Source organism: Alosa pseudoharengus, unplaced genomic scaffold (assembly GCF_046254945.1).
Source record: "Alosa pseudoharengus isolate Yale_2024_CS ecotype anadromous, Long Island Sound unplaced genomic scaffold, YU_APseudo_1.1 YU_APseudo_1.1_scf_18, whole genome shotgun sequence".
In the NCBI taxonomy this organism is placed as follows: domain Eukaryota; kingdom Metazoa; phylum Chordata; class Actinopteri; order Clupeiformes; family Clupeidae; genus Alosa; species Alosa pseudoharengus.
In genome coordinates, this window is record NW_027468650.1 from 28,601,898 (window position 1) to 28,618,408 (window position 16,511).

The 16,511-nt window shown below is 41.0% G+C and overlaps 2 long non-coding RNA genes across 6 annotated transcripts; one reads left to right on the plus strand and one right to left on the minus strand.

The window, feature by feature from the left end:
- Positions 1 to 301: 301 nt before the first annotated feature.
- LOC143131294 (uncharacterized) lies at positions 302 to 3,209 on the minus strand. Of its 2 annotated transcripts, XR_012988085.1 has the most exons (7): positions 2,981 to 3,209; positions 2,710 to 2,800; positions 2,516 to 2,575; positions 1,573 to 1,701; positions 1,410 to 1,475; positions 1,139 to 1,303; positions 302 to 1,043 (listed from the first exon to the last, which is right to left on the minus strand). It is a non-coding gene; the product is annotated as an uncharacterized LOC143131294 (long non-coding RNA). The 2 variants fall into 2 exon arrangements; XR_012988084.1 differs by lacking the exons at positions 2,710 to 2,800; positions 2,981 to 3,209 and having other exon boundaries at positions 2,516 to 2,686.
- On the plus strand, positions 1,648 to 15,416 carry LOC143131295 (uncharacterized). Of its 4 annotated transcripts, none has more exons than XR_012988088.1 (5): positions 1,648 to 1,736; positions 2,244 to 2,357; positions 10,656 to 10,813; positions 11,545 to 11,998; positions 12,169 to 15,416. It is a non-coding gene; the product is annotated as an uncharacterized LOC143131295 (long non-coding RNA). The 4 variants fall into 4 exon arrangements; XR_012988089.1 differs by lacking the exon at positions 1,648 to 1,736 and adding an exon at positions 1,822 to 2,114; XR_012988087.1 differs by lacking the exon at positions 1,648 to 1,736 and having other exon boundaries at positions 1,823 to 2,357.
- The last annotated feature ends 1,095 nt before the right edge of the window (positions 15,417 to 16,511 follow it).

Genomic DNA, 16,511 nt, shown 5'->3' on the forward strand with positions numbered 1-16,511 from the left:
TACCATCAGTACTCAGTGTCCTCGAGTAACAGACATTTATATGAAAAATCACTGGAATTCTCCTTTAAATCTGTATTAAGGAATCCGAAGCAATGCCCCCAGCCCCACCTTTGAGATAGGATTCATAAACCTTCAATTCGGTCCACAATCTGCATATATATATATATATATATATATATATATATATATATATATATATATATATATATATATATATATATATATATATATATAATTATATGGTAGCTATGTTTTATTGTTTATAGGAGAGTCCATTTAAATTACTGTAGGACCTAGTGTATTGCTTCAGAACAGAACATTTAATCACAATGCATTCTCCATCATGTGTTTTTCTAATATAATCACATGGACTTCTTCATTCATGGTAGTGTGTGACAGTGATCTGACTATAGAACATGAGAACAGATATGTTGAACCTCTCTCTATATACAGTAGGCTATGTGTTTTTCAGTAATGCCGTGTTCATCCCCTCCTGTTATTGTACATCTTTTAGTTACAATCTTAACTTATCAACTTAACTTAAGTCAAGCTTGATATCCATCCTGAATGGTTCTGGCAAGATTAGGCTGTCTCTACACTGGTTTCATTCATAGTAAAGCATTTTCTTGGTGGAGTGGTCCTCAGAGGAATATACCAAAACAAACAAACAAACAAAAAATGGCGGCCGTTACACCAAATTCCATCCAGTCAATAAAGCTCCTTGAAAGGCTGTATCCATCAAATCACACTGGTAATGTGCATCCTCACAGCCTTTGTCTCCAGAAGCTTGAGAAACGCGGCCTCTCTTTTCTCCTCTCGGTCCAAGTGTCCTTCCCCTATCCTTGAGTAGTGGAGGCACTGTAGAGTTACACTGGAGCTTTTACAACTTTGAGTCATTATGACAACACCTTGCTGCCCTGAGCCAACGCTCAAGTAGAATTGAACTGACTGTATAGGTCCTTTATCTTCTCCAGCCAGTGTTTCAGTATGCAAAGTTTCTTCCTCGGCAAGCGAGATTGTGGACAGGGACTCCGTGCCTGCTGCTGTTTAGTTGTTTAAAAAAAAAGGCAAGTGTTTAATTTGGGGGGGGGGGCGACAGCAATTTAGAAAGTGTGATACATTTAGCGTGCAGGCCTACCTTAGTGGAGTGCTGTTCCTTTTCTTTGCATGAGCACCCGGGTCCTAAGGAAGTATGAACTAATTCTGTGAGCTTCTTCACTTCAGAACTCATAGGGCAGAATTTTGTCGGTGAATGTTTACAGACTCTGTTCAGAATGTGTGCTGTTGAGACATTCTGCAACTCCTGCAAATGAGACAGCCTCTATAAATAAAATATATTACATGTAATAATTTGAATGACCATCAGAGGGCATCAAATAGGCGATTCCTGTGTCTAACATTTAGCCCACCGTTGTATTCCCGCTTCTGATGGTCTGTTTGCAGGTTCCATTCATTTCGTGGACAATTTTATTTAGCTAAGGGAGAAATATATTATTATTATTCGAAATTGATAAAGATACTTTATTAATATAGATATATATATATATATATAAATCAATGCATTCTACTCACAATGATCTCCATATGTTCTTGGATGACATATAAATAATCCTTTGTCATTTCTTCTTTGGACTTTTGGCTTTTGCAGCAGAACCCAAGAGGTAGTAGAATAAGAGACCATGCCAGAGTGCACAGAAGATGCTTAAGGCGAATAAACATGCATTGAGGAAAAAAAGGTACATTAAGCTACGCACTTCATGCAACATGTTTATATTTCTGTCCAACAATATGAAGCGATTTGACATTCAAAGACGACAGTTGTAGGCTACATTATGCTAGAGTGGTTTCTAGCCAATCTGCCTCGCTAACGTCGTATGAATTAATCAGTCTTTCAAAACAGTGTTCGACAGCGTCATCAGGTGCAAAGGCTAAGCTAAAATTTTAAATGACTTTTTTCAACTGGTCATTTCCCCAACACCTTTGAGTGAATCAGGCTGAAGGAATGTAATTGTTCTACAGGAAACTGATTGTAAATCAGCTTATCAACAAACTTTGCATGGAGAATTTAACTAATTTGTTTGCAGCTAACAAGCAGCAATACACGAAGTTATTGCGTAGGTGACTTGGCTCCTAAAACCACATTTCCAGTAGCTTTATTTGTTTGTACATTTTTGGGAATTTTACATTCACTTTCCAAATGATCTCTCCTTTCCCATAAATGAATTTGGTTTCATTTTGACAAGACAAATAGACTAAATAGCCCCTGGAAAGTCCCGCCAGAGACTATTATCAGCACTGACGGAAGAGTCGCCGGTGCGTGGTGGAGAAGCAACGTGTCCTGATGGCTCTACTCTCAAGTAAGTCGCATTAATCGAAATGTCCTTATATTTTATAGCCTATTGAGTTTATTCATGGGATAGATCAAAAGAGAGTAAACATTTCGATTGCTAAATAGCTACCAGACCTCAGGGTACGTAACAGAAATTGCTTGATCTAGAATGGGGAGGCTACTTACCATTGGTCATTTTTGATTCTGTTCATAGTCGTAGAGAACCACAGTTTGCCATGTTCGGCTCTTCAGATCAAGTCCATTTCGTGGGTAGAAGTGCAAATAAGACAGTTTTAAAAACAGCCTATATTCCAGTCGAATAGTTGAATCGTAATCTCTGTGTGTGTTCATTTGAATCACTTTAACCTGCGTCAGCTTACTTTCACTTCGTCGGTCACTTCGTCGCACTCGCGTTTTGCCAAACATAACATCCTCCTCTCTGAAAAGTCTGCAGGAAAAGTAGGTCTAACACTTGGATGACGACCATTGACAGTAAGGGGACGAGTCCGCATTTTTATCGAGGAGAAAACGAAAAAAAGGAAATGCTTGCCGTCAGTCCATGCTACGTGAAATAGACAATTTGAAAGTTATGCCCCCCACCACAACACACACACACACAAGCAATCCTAAAACACTGGATAGCCTACTCACGATGAGTCCGTCCAATCAGGAGAGGACGATAATGGATAGACTTGAATAAGAGTGTTGACCTGCTCAGGAATTGCATGGTCTTTGAAATGTTTGATCTGCGATTGACATATCGGTCGGATGTCATCTTGTCCTAGCCTGCCTAGATACAAAAGTGACTGGAGGTAGGCCTATAGTTTCTTCACATCTCTTAGGCCAACATTTAGAATCCATTTGCCACACAGTTCTCTATAGAGCTGGTAAGTCCCGCCCTTTCCGCTATCCCCGCTGGACCTCTAGATTGAAAAATTGTTAATGCAAGTGAATGTGAGAAAATAATTATTTTCTGGTCCTGTTTGAATTTTGCCATGAATGTGAACATATGTTGTCTGTGAATTTTTAATATAATTTTTCGTGTAAAGAATGCTACAATTGAGCGGGTAGAAGTTTGATGCGGTTAAACTTTGTATGAGAGCACTTTGTGGACTACAACTTTCCGCTAGACGACAGCTAACTAGTTTCCCATAACAACCATCAGTTGGTCGAGAGGTAGAGGGTTATTAAGATCGACTTTGAACACAGTGAACCATACAACTTTACAATCACACTGTATCAGTGTTAATGTGTTGAGTGAAGCTAGACATGTTTCGAATATTTTTGTTACCATGTGTGTTTATTCCTGCCATTACAAAAACTAGCATCTCAGTTAATGTTAGCGATTAGAGCTAGCTCACGTCACAGGCGACATGTAGTCTTTCTCGTTATGTCTTTTCCACAACTGATAGCCGAAGAATCATATAATATACTGTCAAACTCGTAACATGAAAAATTATATTAAAAATTCACAGACAACATATGTTCACATTCATGGCACAATTCAAACGGGACCAGAAAATAATTATTTTCTCACATTCACTTGCATTGATGATTTTTCAATCTAGAGGTCCACTGGGGGTTTAGCGGATGGGCGGGACTTACCAGCTCTATACAGTTCATTTGTGCTCAATTTATTTACTCTTTTAGACCTACTCCATTAATTTATTTGCCAAACATCTTTATTTAAAGCACTTTACATGTGAGAAGGCAAAACAATCAAGCTAGGACCTATTTGCCTTAGTTAAGCGGGCCAGTTGATTAGCCTACAACTACCAGGGTTGCCAATTTGGCCAGCTGGAGTGAGATTTTCAATTTCAAGTGAGGGCTTTTGTCCGCCAATGCATACACAAACTTAATGCAAAAGTATTCTTACCTTGCTGTAGTCACTCTTACTGTGGCTAATACAGGCCTGGCTCTATGGCGGGTATACTGATACAAATCAGTATAACTCTTCAGTCAGGTACACCAGCTAGAGATATCCCTGTGTTAAGGTAGAAACAGACTACTTAAGTTGTCCACCTCTGATAATTAGCCCCCCCAAAAATCTCTGTGGTAAAAGCTTTCAGTTTCCACAACGCAACTGGCAACCCTCTAATGCCAGACACAGACAACATCAAAGTCAAAGTCAAATTTATTTGTATAACATGATATACATTATTATATATTATCATACATGATCATCATTCAGTGTGCTTTACACAGACAGAAACAAATAAAATGGAAATAGCCCAAGACACAGACAGAACAAACGGATGACATAGCGTTTGTGTAGTGGAAAGGAATATAAAAGAATATAAAGGAAAAAAATAATAAATAAATACATTTAAAAGAATAAATAAACTATAAAACTATCAATATGGCCTATTAAAAAAAACTTTTATTTTAAATAATCAAAGGCAGTAGAAAATATAGGAGCCATTGGAGCAGATGTCCTTGTTTGATATTGACTCTGGGGACGATTAGCTGACTGGTCTCAGCAGATCTATGATCTCTAGCAGGTGTATTTTATGATTACTGATTTATGTCATTAATTCCATTCAAAAAGTGAAACTTGTATATTATATTCATTCATTACACAGACTGATATATTTCAAATGTTTATTTCTCTTCATTTTGATGATTATAACTGGCAACTAATAAAAATCCCAAATTCAGTATCTCAGAAAATTAGACCAATACAAGACCAATACAAAAAAGTTTTTTTTAGAAATGTTGGCCACTGAAAAGTATGAACATGAAAAGTATGAGCATGTACAGCACTCAATACTTAGTTGGGGCTCCTTTTGCCTGTCATTACTGCAGCAATGCGGCGTGGCATGGAGTCGATCAGTCTGTGGCACTGCTCAGGTGTTATGAGAGTCAAGGTTGCTCTGATAGTGGCCTTCAGCTCTTCTGCATTGTTGGGTCTGGCGTATCGCATCTTCCTCTTCACAAAACCCCATAGATTTTCTATAGGGTTATGGTCAGGCAAGTTTGCTGGCCAATTAAGAACAGAGATAACATGGTCCTTAAACCAGGTACTGGTAGCTTTGGCACTGTGTGCAGGTGCCAAGTCCTGTTGGAAAATGAAATCTGCATCTCCATAAAGTTGGTCAGCAGCATGAAGCATGAAGTGCTCTAAAACTTCCTGGTAGACGGCTGCGTTGACTTTGGACCACAGAAAACACAGTGGACCAACACCAGCAGATGACATGACACCCCAAACCATCACTGGAAACTTTACACTGGACTTCAAGCAACATGGATTATGTACCTCTTCCTCTGGGACTCTGATTTTCAAAGGAAATGCAAAATTTACTTTCATCAGAGAAACATAACTTTGGACCACTCAGCAGCTGTCCAGTCCTTTTTGTCTTTAGCCCAGGCGAGACGCTTCTGACGCTGTCTCTTGTTCAAGAGTGGCTTGACACAAGGAATGCGACAGCTGAAACCCATGTCTTGCATACGTCTGTGCATGGTGGTTCTTGAAGCACTGACTCCAGCTGCAGTCCACTCTTTGTGAATCTCCCCCACATTTTTGAATGGGTTTTGTTTCACAATCCTCTCCAGGGTGCAGTTATCCCTATTGCTTGTACACTTTTTTTCTACCACATCTTTCCCTTCCCTTCGCCTCTCTATTTATGTGCTTGGACACAGAGCTCTGTGAACAGCCAGCCTCTTTAGCAATGACCATTTGTGTCTTGCCCTCCTTGTGCAAGGTGCCAATAGTCGTCGTTTGGACAACTGTCAAGTCAGCAGTCTTCCCCATGATTGTGTAGCCTACAGAACTAGACTGAGAGACCATTTAAAGGCCTTTGCAGGTTTTTTTGTGTTAATTTGCTGATTAGAGTGTGGCATCACGTGTGTTCAATATTGAACCTTTTCACAATATTCAAATTTTCTGAGATACTGAATTTGGGGCTTTCATTAGTTGTCAGTTATAATCATCAAAATTAAAAGAAATAAACACTTGAAATGTATCAGTCTGTGTGGAATGAATGTATACATTATACAAGTTTCACTTTTTGAATGGAATTACTGACATAAAAACAATTTTTTGATGATATTCTAATTATATGACCAGCACCTGTATCTATGGCCTAGGCTATATCACACAGTTAGGCGGGGATCACACTGGAATTAACGAAGCGGCAGCGGTAAGTGTATCACAACACTAAGACCATAACAAGTTCTATCTCGTTCCTAAGTAACTCAAACGGTTTGCCTATGTTGCGCTTTGAAAGTTGAACCAAGTTCAACTCCCGTCGCCGGCTCATTGGCTGCAGCAGCCACGAGAAGGAGTAATTGGTCGCATGCATGAAATGCCTTATGTTGCTGATGTCTGGGTTACACAAAGCTACAACAACACAATCATTGGGTTTTCTTAATGACCAACAGTTTAGTTTATAATTAAAAAATAGAGTAGACCTATTACTGTTACAAGTGTTATGGAAAGGCCTGATTACATGCACTGTTAAAGCGCAGTCATTGTGTTTGTTTTTCATTTGAGTTTGGTGCAGTTTTGAAATTCCTGTAGAAAAGTTTAAGTTAAAAAGTTAGTTCAATTCCTTTTTGATAGGCTCAGAGTTGATGTCATTTGGGCTGTGTCATTTGTTCCCACATGGACAATGATTTTGTTTACCGACAGTGGGAGAGAGGGCAGGATGTTATGGCTCCTCCCGGGTGGCTGGACAAGGGAGGCTTCCTGATCGTCTGGTCTGCCCACTGCCTCCTTTAGCAGGTTGTGCCAGGTAGTGGAGCAGGCACGCCATTGATTTTTGGAGTGCTGGTTGATGGCAGCAGCTTGATTTCCGTCACCACCAGGAGGAGGAAAAGCCGCCCCGCCTGCTGCAACCCAGACGGGGGCTAAGCCAGCTTGTGGTAGATCCAGTAAGGCCTCGGTCGGTGGCACTGCCACGGCTCAGGCTGAACAGAGGCTAAGGCTGCTGGCTGGACAATAGGAGTCACTGAGTCCAGCTGAACACCCCCGGGGGCCATCAGCTGGAGATATCTGTTGGAAGGCATCCATGGCTGCTGGGTCGTCCGGTTGAGGTGTCTGTCAGGGGGTTGCTTTGGCAGCAGTGTTGTACGCAGGAGATGTCCGTCAGGTGGTAGCCACCCTGTCGTCTGCTGCAGTCGACTGCCGTGACATGGATTCGGCTGCTGGGTTGTCCAGGAGAGGCCTACTGGGTCTTAACTTGTTCTCAAAACTGCTGTCAGTAACATTTCTGTTTCAAGTGACCCAGAACATATACAATCATTGCAATCAAAGTCAGTGCTTTGTTCCCTGTTGCTGCTATCAGTATGGCTCACTGCACATGCATTGGTCTGCAATATGAAGTGCAAAATTAAGGTTGCTTAAGAGAGCCTTCTGTAGAGATAAAAGGGTAGAAATGCCCTGTGATTTGTGGGTGCTGTAAGTGTTGGTGGGTGCTGAAGTGAGTGCTGAGGGTCTTAGGCTAGTAAAAGACAGTAAATAGGCTGGAGATTATCTGGGTGAGCTACTGACGGTCTTAGGATAATAAAAAGCAGCCTGACAATCTGCAGCAGACTGTATGCAGGAAACTTCAGGTAATTTGATGGTGATGAGAAATCTGATGGGGAGTTGGAATGGGATATTACTTCCACCTCTACATGCTCACAGTCTCTATTTGACTGCTGTGGGAAGTGTGACGCAAGGCAATGTGGGAGACAAGTTCTGGAATGACATTCCAGTGAGGTGCAGTAGTTGGCTAAACATTTTAAACTTGCGCAAAACTGCATGAACCCAGCGTTATCAGATTGATCACAGCGGCGACAGCACGCGAACCCTTTCCTCCAAACAATGATTTTTATATAGTTAATAGCAGTTATTTCAGGAGTAATCGTGTAAATAATAGTGTTTTGGTATTGAATGTTATATTTACCATCGTGTATTTTATATCGTGTGTGTGAAACCGGTTAACGTTAACGTTAGCAACATTGTGCAGTGCTTCATATCTGACTGCCATCCTGATGCATGGACCACCCAGGGTTTCCGTTGTCCGGTAATTACCGGACATTGGCCGGAAAATAAAATGAAATGTCCGACAAAATTAAATCTCTTCGGTCAAATTGTCTGATTGAAATTGGCTAATAATCCCGTCCCCTAACGCAATCTGAATTTGAGAATAAGCCTTAATATGTAAGCCTATATTATACGTCCTCTGGCTATGTTTTTAAATGAACAGGCTCGTTTGAAAAGTAAGCTATTAAACAAAACGCAACAAGCCTATGCTGCATTTCAAATATGAAGCGCACGCTTAAAACGTCCATGTTAAACAACGAACAAATGAGTGAGGCGGTTCAAACATGGCCAGGCCCAGGCAGACAAGCCTTAAAAGTTTTTTTCAGAGGCCAGACGCGATGGATGATGATACATTGGTAACGTCTGAAGCCTCAGATGTCCAGTCAACTCCACCACCACCAGATAAAAAGAAGTGTCGGGCGTATCTGTCGGAATCAGTGACATTGGAAGTGGAGTTGCGGGGGGTGCGGCCGCTCCACAAGACACTGTCATTCTCCGTGTACACTGGACATGCAAAGTGTTCTTTACCCAAAGCATAGGCTACAGTAGGCCTATGCGTTCTCTGTCTATGATCTGCAGGGTTAGGGCCTCCTCGACGAGGCGATTACTGGTCCGCGGATAATTTCTGGCACAATTAAACGTTATCATTCAACCGCGGCCGAAAGAAAAAGAAACAAAAAATTTCCCAGAATAGGAAACATGTCTTAATTTATTGTTATCAAATAAAGAGGCATAGCATTAGGGGGTAGTGGTGTGAGCGCTCATTCTTGTGTGTGCGCATCTGTGTAAGTTAAACAGTCACCACTGGAGATAACGTGGGTAGCAGCAACAAACAACGTAGCCTTTTTAAAACAACGAACGAAGCGGACTCTTGCTGTCCATGAAAAGATACTAGCTAGATCTTGTTAGGCATGTTTAAGTTAGGCTAATGAACATGTTGCATTCTATACAGCCTGATTATGTCATTCTTTAAGCTACATAGCCTGTATCCAGTTTTCCTCAATTTGACTAATTAAGAAGGGATAATAGGATATTTGACCGGCATATCATCAAAATGTCCGGAAAACGAAACCTCTGCCGGTCACTTTGACCGGCACCATTTTTTTCTAGCGGAAACTCTGGGACCACCATATTCAGTTTATTAACTTGCTGTGAATTATTACACAAAATGTTCATTAAATGTACGAAGAAGTATTTCTAGGTTAATGATTGATTATATGGCTCGTACAGTATGAAGGCTACAGTAGCCTAGCTAATGTTAACTAGCATTACCAACCTCCCTGCAAAACTCACCACACAACTTTGTAGGTTTGATAGGTCTTGTCCCTCATGCTGGCCCTTACAAAACCCACAAGCTGACCCTCGACACACAACAGTCAATAATGTGACCCGATTTAAAGTGGTTTTCACCCCTTTGGACACTCTTGATTTCATCCTTGAAACAGTGAAATATTCACGGGGGCATGGACGGTTTGCTAACCATTTTACTGCAGTGTCTAGTCGGTGGTAGCATCCATCCTGTGCTATCAGCTAGCTAGCTAGTTCAAAGGTTTAAGTACTTAATGGGGATATACAGGGCTTTTTATGCCTCGACTAAGTTGATGTTTCATATAAACAACAATTCATATTCATAGAAACAACAAGGTCACTAAAACATAATATATTTCATACCTGTGTTGCAGCATGTAGGCTAATGTTAGCAGCATTATAATGACATTCTAATGTCTGAAAGGCTAATGATTAGCCTATCGGCTACCTGAAAAGTTAAAGGGACATTCCACCAGTGGAGAAATGAATATGTGTTGAAAGTGGGTCATATATGTAGTAGAATAGTAGCATACATTTCTAATTTGGTGCCTTCTTGACCGAGAAAAGGCAGAAAATGACTTTTTAGTGCTTGTGGATTGCAGACAACAATCCCCATAGTGCATTGCAATGCTCAGCTCCGCAGGCCACTCCCACTCTCGAACTCAATTGTTCAACTCCGCCCATAATCTGTCAACCAAGGCTCGAGCGTTGAGCTCCACTCTACGCTACCTGGAAATCATTTCAAACAATTTCTAGTGAAGACTTAGTTTGCGAACTCATTAGTGAATTACTCCTCGTTTGTGTTTCGAAATGGTGTGCACTTGCATGTTACCGGGATGTTCAGCCACCACAAGGAAAATACACGGGAGTAAATTTTCATAGATTACCCAAAGAGTAGGAGTTGTGCAAAAAGTGGCTACGGGCTATCAATAACCCGAAGTTCGGAGAGGACACAGCCATTGAAGCACTAAAACATCTGACGGTGTGCAGTCTACATTTCAAGGCAGAAGAACCCCTTAGGAGTGAAGAGATCCGCGCTTGTGAAAACCGCAATTCCGTCGATATTTACCTTGCCAGATGATGTCGACGAACAGCCAGGAACTTCTGGAACTAGCAGTGCTAGCTGCGCTAAACGCATTTGCCTGGAGGTAAGGTTTTTCTGACTCGACTCTACTTCTTGACTGAGAACACACTGATATAGTCGTCTGCTGTAAAGCAGCACATCTCATATGATTTGGCTGTTTATAAAGTAAATATCTTGTATGTTTTGGTCGCTTGCTGCCTCGCTAACTCTACTCGTCAGCAACGAGGAAGTAAAGTTAGCAATGTAACGTTAGACAGTTATGAATATCGTGTCCATTGTGTGTTGCATAAGCTGCATAAGTTTGCTATTAGCGATGTAAATCCACCATGTTTTACTGTGTTAGTCTGACGTTATTCAAATGTTTTTAACGTTATTGAACTTACAAGAAGAGTTTGTAAGTAGCCTAAATAATATTATCTCTAATCATGGCTGCAGTGGAGGCTAATCGCAAGTAAATGCAGTTTATCCACCACTGAATTTCAGAAATAGTTTATCCACCTCTTGATAGTTTATCCACCACTCAATACATTCAATGCACTTCCTAATAGTGTGTATGCACTCAAGGAACTATCTACTAATAGTAGCCATACCACTTGTAAACAGTAATGTTCACCATTATCATATATTCTGAATGTCTTATGTATTAAAAAAACATCCAGTAGCGCTTTTCCTTACTGCAGTTTAGCCTACACCTCTTATTTCACCACTACACCTATCTTCAGTATATCTAAGACTACTGTCTGATTTAAATTAGTGGAATATAGTTTGAAAAGAAACCTCTTGTTTGTTTTATAGTCACCATGCCCAAGTACACCTGGCCTTGATACCAGTGCCAGCACCCTTGAAGTTGGTGAAACGGATGAAAGGCACTACAAAACAGGTGGAAGTGCATTCCACACCATGTGGTCAATGAACATCGATGGACTGACACGGATGGAAAGCAGCATCACTGTGACCATGCTCTTCTAACAGCTGAGGAGCAGAAGAGGATGTGGCTGAAGAAGGACTCGGTGGCATATCAGGACCTGACGTCACTGTCTTTGTATGTTTTGAACATATCCTATTGAACATGTTTAATTAGTACTATATATTCTCCTTTTCACACAGGGCCACTGGAGATCTTTCACAGAGCTCTCCTGAAGTACCTCCCTAAATGCCAGGCCTTCTCCTACGAGGGAGAGGGCCTACCTCGCCATCATGGAACATAATGAGAACATTGTGGCACGAGAACAAGCCACCACGGCAACAGGTGTGTTTTCAAGTACTCTAAATACTAAAATAACCATAAGTAGCATGTTCACAGCTAACTCAAAATACATACTTTGCTGAAAAGTTCATTCTATTCCTGTGGAGAGACATCTACTAGTCAAATCTTTATTCAGGCATCTGTGTAATCATTATAATCCTTGTCATTTATAGGAGAACCACGCGTCAAGCAGGTCTTCTGCAAAAAGTCAAAGCAATGGATAGTCAAGAAAATCTATAAGCCACACACCACCAAGTTCATCCAAACACTAATTGAGAAGGTCATAGAAAACAGACGCTACCCAAACATAACATTCAAGGACTCAACCGCTTCACTCACCCAACCACAACCTCCTTTTCCACCTAACATTGCCCGTGTCCCAAAGCCGTCAAAGAAAGCTGCATCATCATTCAAGAGCCACTTCTGAGACGTCAGCTCTACATTAACCCATTCCTCACAAATATTTTGTAATATTACCATGCCTTATGTCTATGTCTTATATGGTCTTTTGACCTTATCCTTGCACTACCTTACCTGTTTGCACTGCCATTGAGCACCTTACTATAGGGCTTATTCGCAAACACCGCCGCGGCCATATTGTTGATATGACATTCCAGTTCTATAGGCTATTCTATGTGACAATCGCCTGTAGCGCGTAGATTTGAGCTGAGCAGAGCACAACGGCTTCATCTCGTCAATATAAGTAGCCTAAATAAACTTATGGACCCATATCTAATAGCATTAAGTAAAGATCCGTCATTATTGTCAACTGTAAATTACCCCGATATTTGTTTATAGCCTGTCTTGTTCATACATCGACACACGTCGCAGCTGAAGGGGACAAGTCGCCTGAGTCAAGGTCGGCGAACTTATATTTGTTACACCAACGACATCGTCTAACATTGCCATGATCGCAGAGAATAAAGTTGCATCTCATTGGACTGCAATTGTATCTTGCGTTTGCCTGTTGCTCACAACCTGCAGCCAAGGACTTTGCTAAAGTAGTTTAAAGTGGGTTAGCCAGTGATCGTTTTTGTCTGTCTATGATGCAACTACATGGTCTGGAGGCAGAAAAGGCTAACATATTTCTCTGTAACATTTCCAAAATCCAAGTGAACAAAACACTATACAAATCAGAAGTATCTACTGATATCTTTCTCCGCTGAGTTTGTTCCTACTATTTGCCACTTGCCGTGCCACTAAGACAAGCTGAAAAGGGCGCATCATGAATAAATATATTATAGGCTACTGTAAACGTTGGCTAACATTGCCTACCTAGCAATGCTATCTATGCAAATGCAATATGTCCAAAGGTAATCTACGGTAGGCGACTACATCAGGCTACTGCTGATGTCTCCGCATTGCATAGGGGCAGCTGTCTGCGCTGTCTAAAACGTATTTAACTTAAGCCCACAGAGGACAATATAATATAGTATTAATAATACAAATAATAATGGCGATGTGAGGAGTTGGCTGTAAGTTTAGCCTAGGCCAGTGTTTCCCAAACTTATTTTCTGGCGACCCACTTTTTAAAAATGACAGACCATCGCGACCCATTTCACTTCAAATCTACCCTGCAACCACCAATATTGTTTAAGGCCACAGGTTCTCCAACTTTTCTATGCCTCCCCCAACCATACATTGCTATAGGATCTCTGCTTTGAACACGGTTGTGTTGCATTTTGAGCACCATCAGCGTGAAAAGTTGGAAATGACTACTGAAAATACGTTTTAATGCGCATCCGAGAGTAGGGGAAATTCTCGCATGTTGCGCAGTCGTCATTCGTCAGCATAGTAAGCTGTTCCTGTAGGCTATTTCTAAAAAAAAATGTTGTAGGCTACATTGCGTTGCAGACAAATGGGTCCATAACACTGTGGACGTCAATTCCAATGTAAACAGCAAATAACTCAAGTCGTTATATTGTATTGTTGTATTATATTATATTGTATAGTCGTTATATCAGAACAAGAGGCGTTTGCGCAATATTGCGAGGTAGAAAACGAGAGGAATAGTGTTTAAAATGCCCATTTAAATTGTAAACTAAGATTAATGCACTGTTGTGAATTTTAAATCAGAAATAAGAATGTGAGGAGGTTGCTATTAACTTTAAAGATTGCATCTGCAATCAAAACTATGCAAATTGAATGGCCTTATGTCCGGTCTATGGATGTCTGCTTTAGTTGACAGCACGGTCACTAGATTTTAATCGGTAAAGTTGAGGAACTGGTATCTATTAATGGTATGTATTAATGTTTGCAACTGCGAGGTACATGGCAGGCCCCCCACAGAACGGTTTCATTTTGAGAGGTAGATATCCATGCTCAGGCACCGCCTCTGCGATGCGTTTGTCCCCCAGTTTCATGCGCCAGTTTCATGAGCTTTTATGACAAAACCGTGACTGGTAGTTAACAATCTACATCCTAATAGAAAACTGTTAGCTTTCCTGGTATCAAATGACAAATGGTATCAGTTAGGCCTATAACACAACATAAATTGTGCTGGCGACCCAAATAAAATCTCCTGCGACCCACCCGTGGGTCGCGACCCAGACTTTGGGAAACACTGGCCTAGGCTATTTATCCTATGTAGCCACAAGTCTCTCCTGCGCTGACTACTTCTCAGTCTCATTCTTTTCTCATTTTCTGACCATGTCAACATTGAGCAACGAAAATAAGGGAGATTTTCCGGGTTAAATTTCAACATTCGTCTTTCTGTTGCTATCCCTCTGCTGAGAGCAAGAATTCGTAGGCCTACAAAACTGCTGCACTAATTAAACGAGGTGTGAAGCTAAGCCAGGTCTAATGAGATTGGCGTCAAATCGTGCTCTCTCCCACACTGTTCTGTGTAGGTCGCCTTCAGGCAAGCAAAACGATGCTTTAAAAACATATTTTCGTTGGAAGGGCAGGGGGTACAGGACAACAGTACAGAGACGGCCAAGTCCGATGGGGCTAATGTTACGAAAGTAATAAAATATGGGATATTTTACGGGAAAATATTAAAACAGGAAGACAGCTGGAAAAAAGTTGACAGGTATGTTTCTGACAGTGGGTGACTCTAGGGCTATTTGCTGTTTTTAGAACGGCCTGTATTGCTGTTGTTAGAACGGCCTGCCCTGTAGCCTAGGCCTATTGCAACATAGGCCTACCATCACGTTAAATTTTGTACAAATAAATAAATAGCCTACAGCGATCATACCGGCGCTGTCGCGCTTGTCAATTGACAGCTGCATTAAATAGAACCAACTATGCATTTTCTATATCAACAAAATGGCCGCTGCGAACGTTATTACCTGATTATTACGTAGATCGAATAAGCCTAATACTCAATCACAGGGTCAATACCTCTAAAGTGTGGATAATTTTTGTGTGTGTTTTGATGTTCATGACAATTCTTTCTTTGTGAATTAAAAACAAAATGTCACTCGTGCTCTCCTGTCTGCCTTCAACAAAGTTTAGTATCATAAACTTGGAAGGAGGTAACTGATATGCAACAAGCTCATAATGCAATGTATTCTTGTAATACTTCATAATTTATAGAAATTATAGGTATGACCACCATTCTGTTGTCATCTGAGGCAACAGTAGCTAGGTAGTTCCAGTTTTGAAATGTTGGGTGTTCAATAACTAGAATACACTTGGAGCAACACTACTAGGAAAGAACTACAACAACGTACATTTTAAGCATTTAATTAAATAACTAAATATACAAACAATACAACTGCTGAATGACAATATACAAACAATGAAACTATAGCTCCTCGAGCGTCCTCCGCGTCTTGGTGCCCGCAGTACTGGCCGTCTGGAGCTGGGTATTTCTGGCGGATATCCAGCACGACACAAGCAGGTAACACGACATGACGACCTCTGCCCAATCTCTCTCCTTGTAGGACCCACTCAAGAAAGTGCCAGTAGGCTGTTAGAAGAAATTGTCTGGACAAAACATTGAGCACAAAGTGAGCGATGGTCTTATAGCCTAGCGTGCCACAGTAGCTAGCATAACTGCAAGCTATTTGTGCAATGAACATGCCACGTTAGCGTGTTAGCAAGATTACTCCTTGACATAGTAACAAAGAAAACTAGACTGCATTTCCGGCGGGAACTGCGAAAGTGTGCTTGCCCTGGTCCGGTCAGCAACGTGAGCGGACAGTGGCATACGCTATGCTGAACCTGGCTTGATCCAAGCATTCTAACAGTGCCTTTCAGTGTTGGAGCAGTGGCAATACCTCAAAAGCTCTATTCAACTATTGCCTTGTGGGGTGAATGCGGTTCGTTGGCTTTTACCCGTGGCCTGCCTTCGAATTTAGCTTCTATGACTAAAATCAAATCAATAAAATAAAACAACAGCAGTGATTGGCTGCAAAAATAAATAATGTCACGCGTCTTGCACCTCTCAAACTGGGCTATCAGGTAACCTAGAGAAAAATTTGAAATTATGAAATATGACTAAGGCATTAAAATGCTGCTTGTTTGTCAGGATACTTTTTCACTGATTTATTTTAGAAATATGAGCTATGAG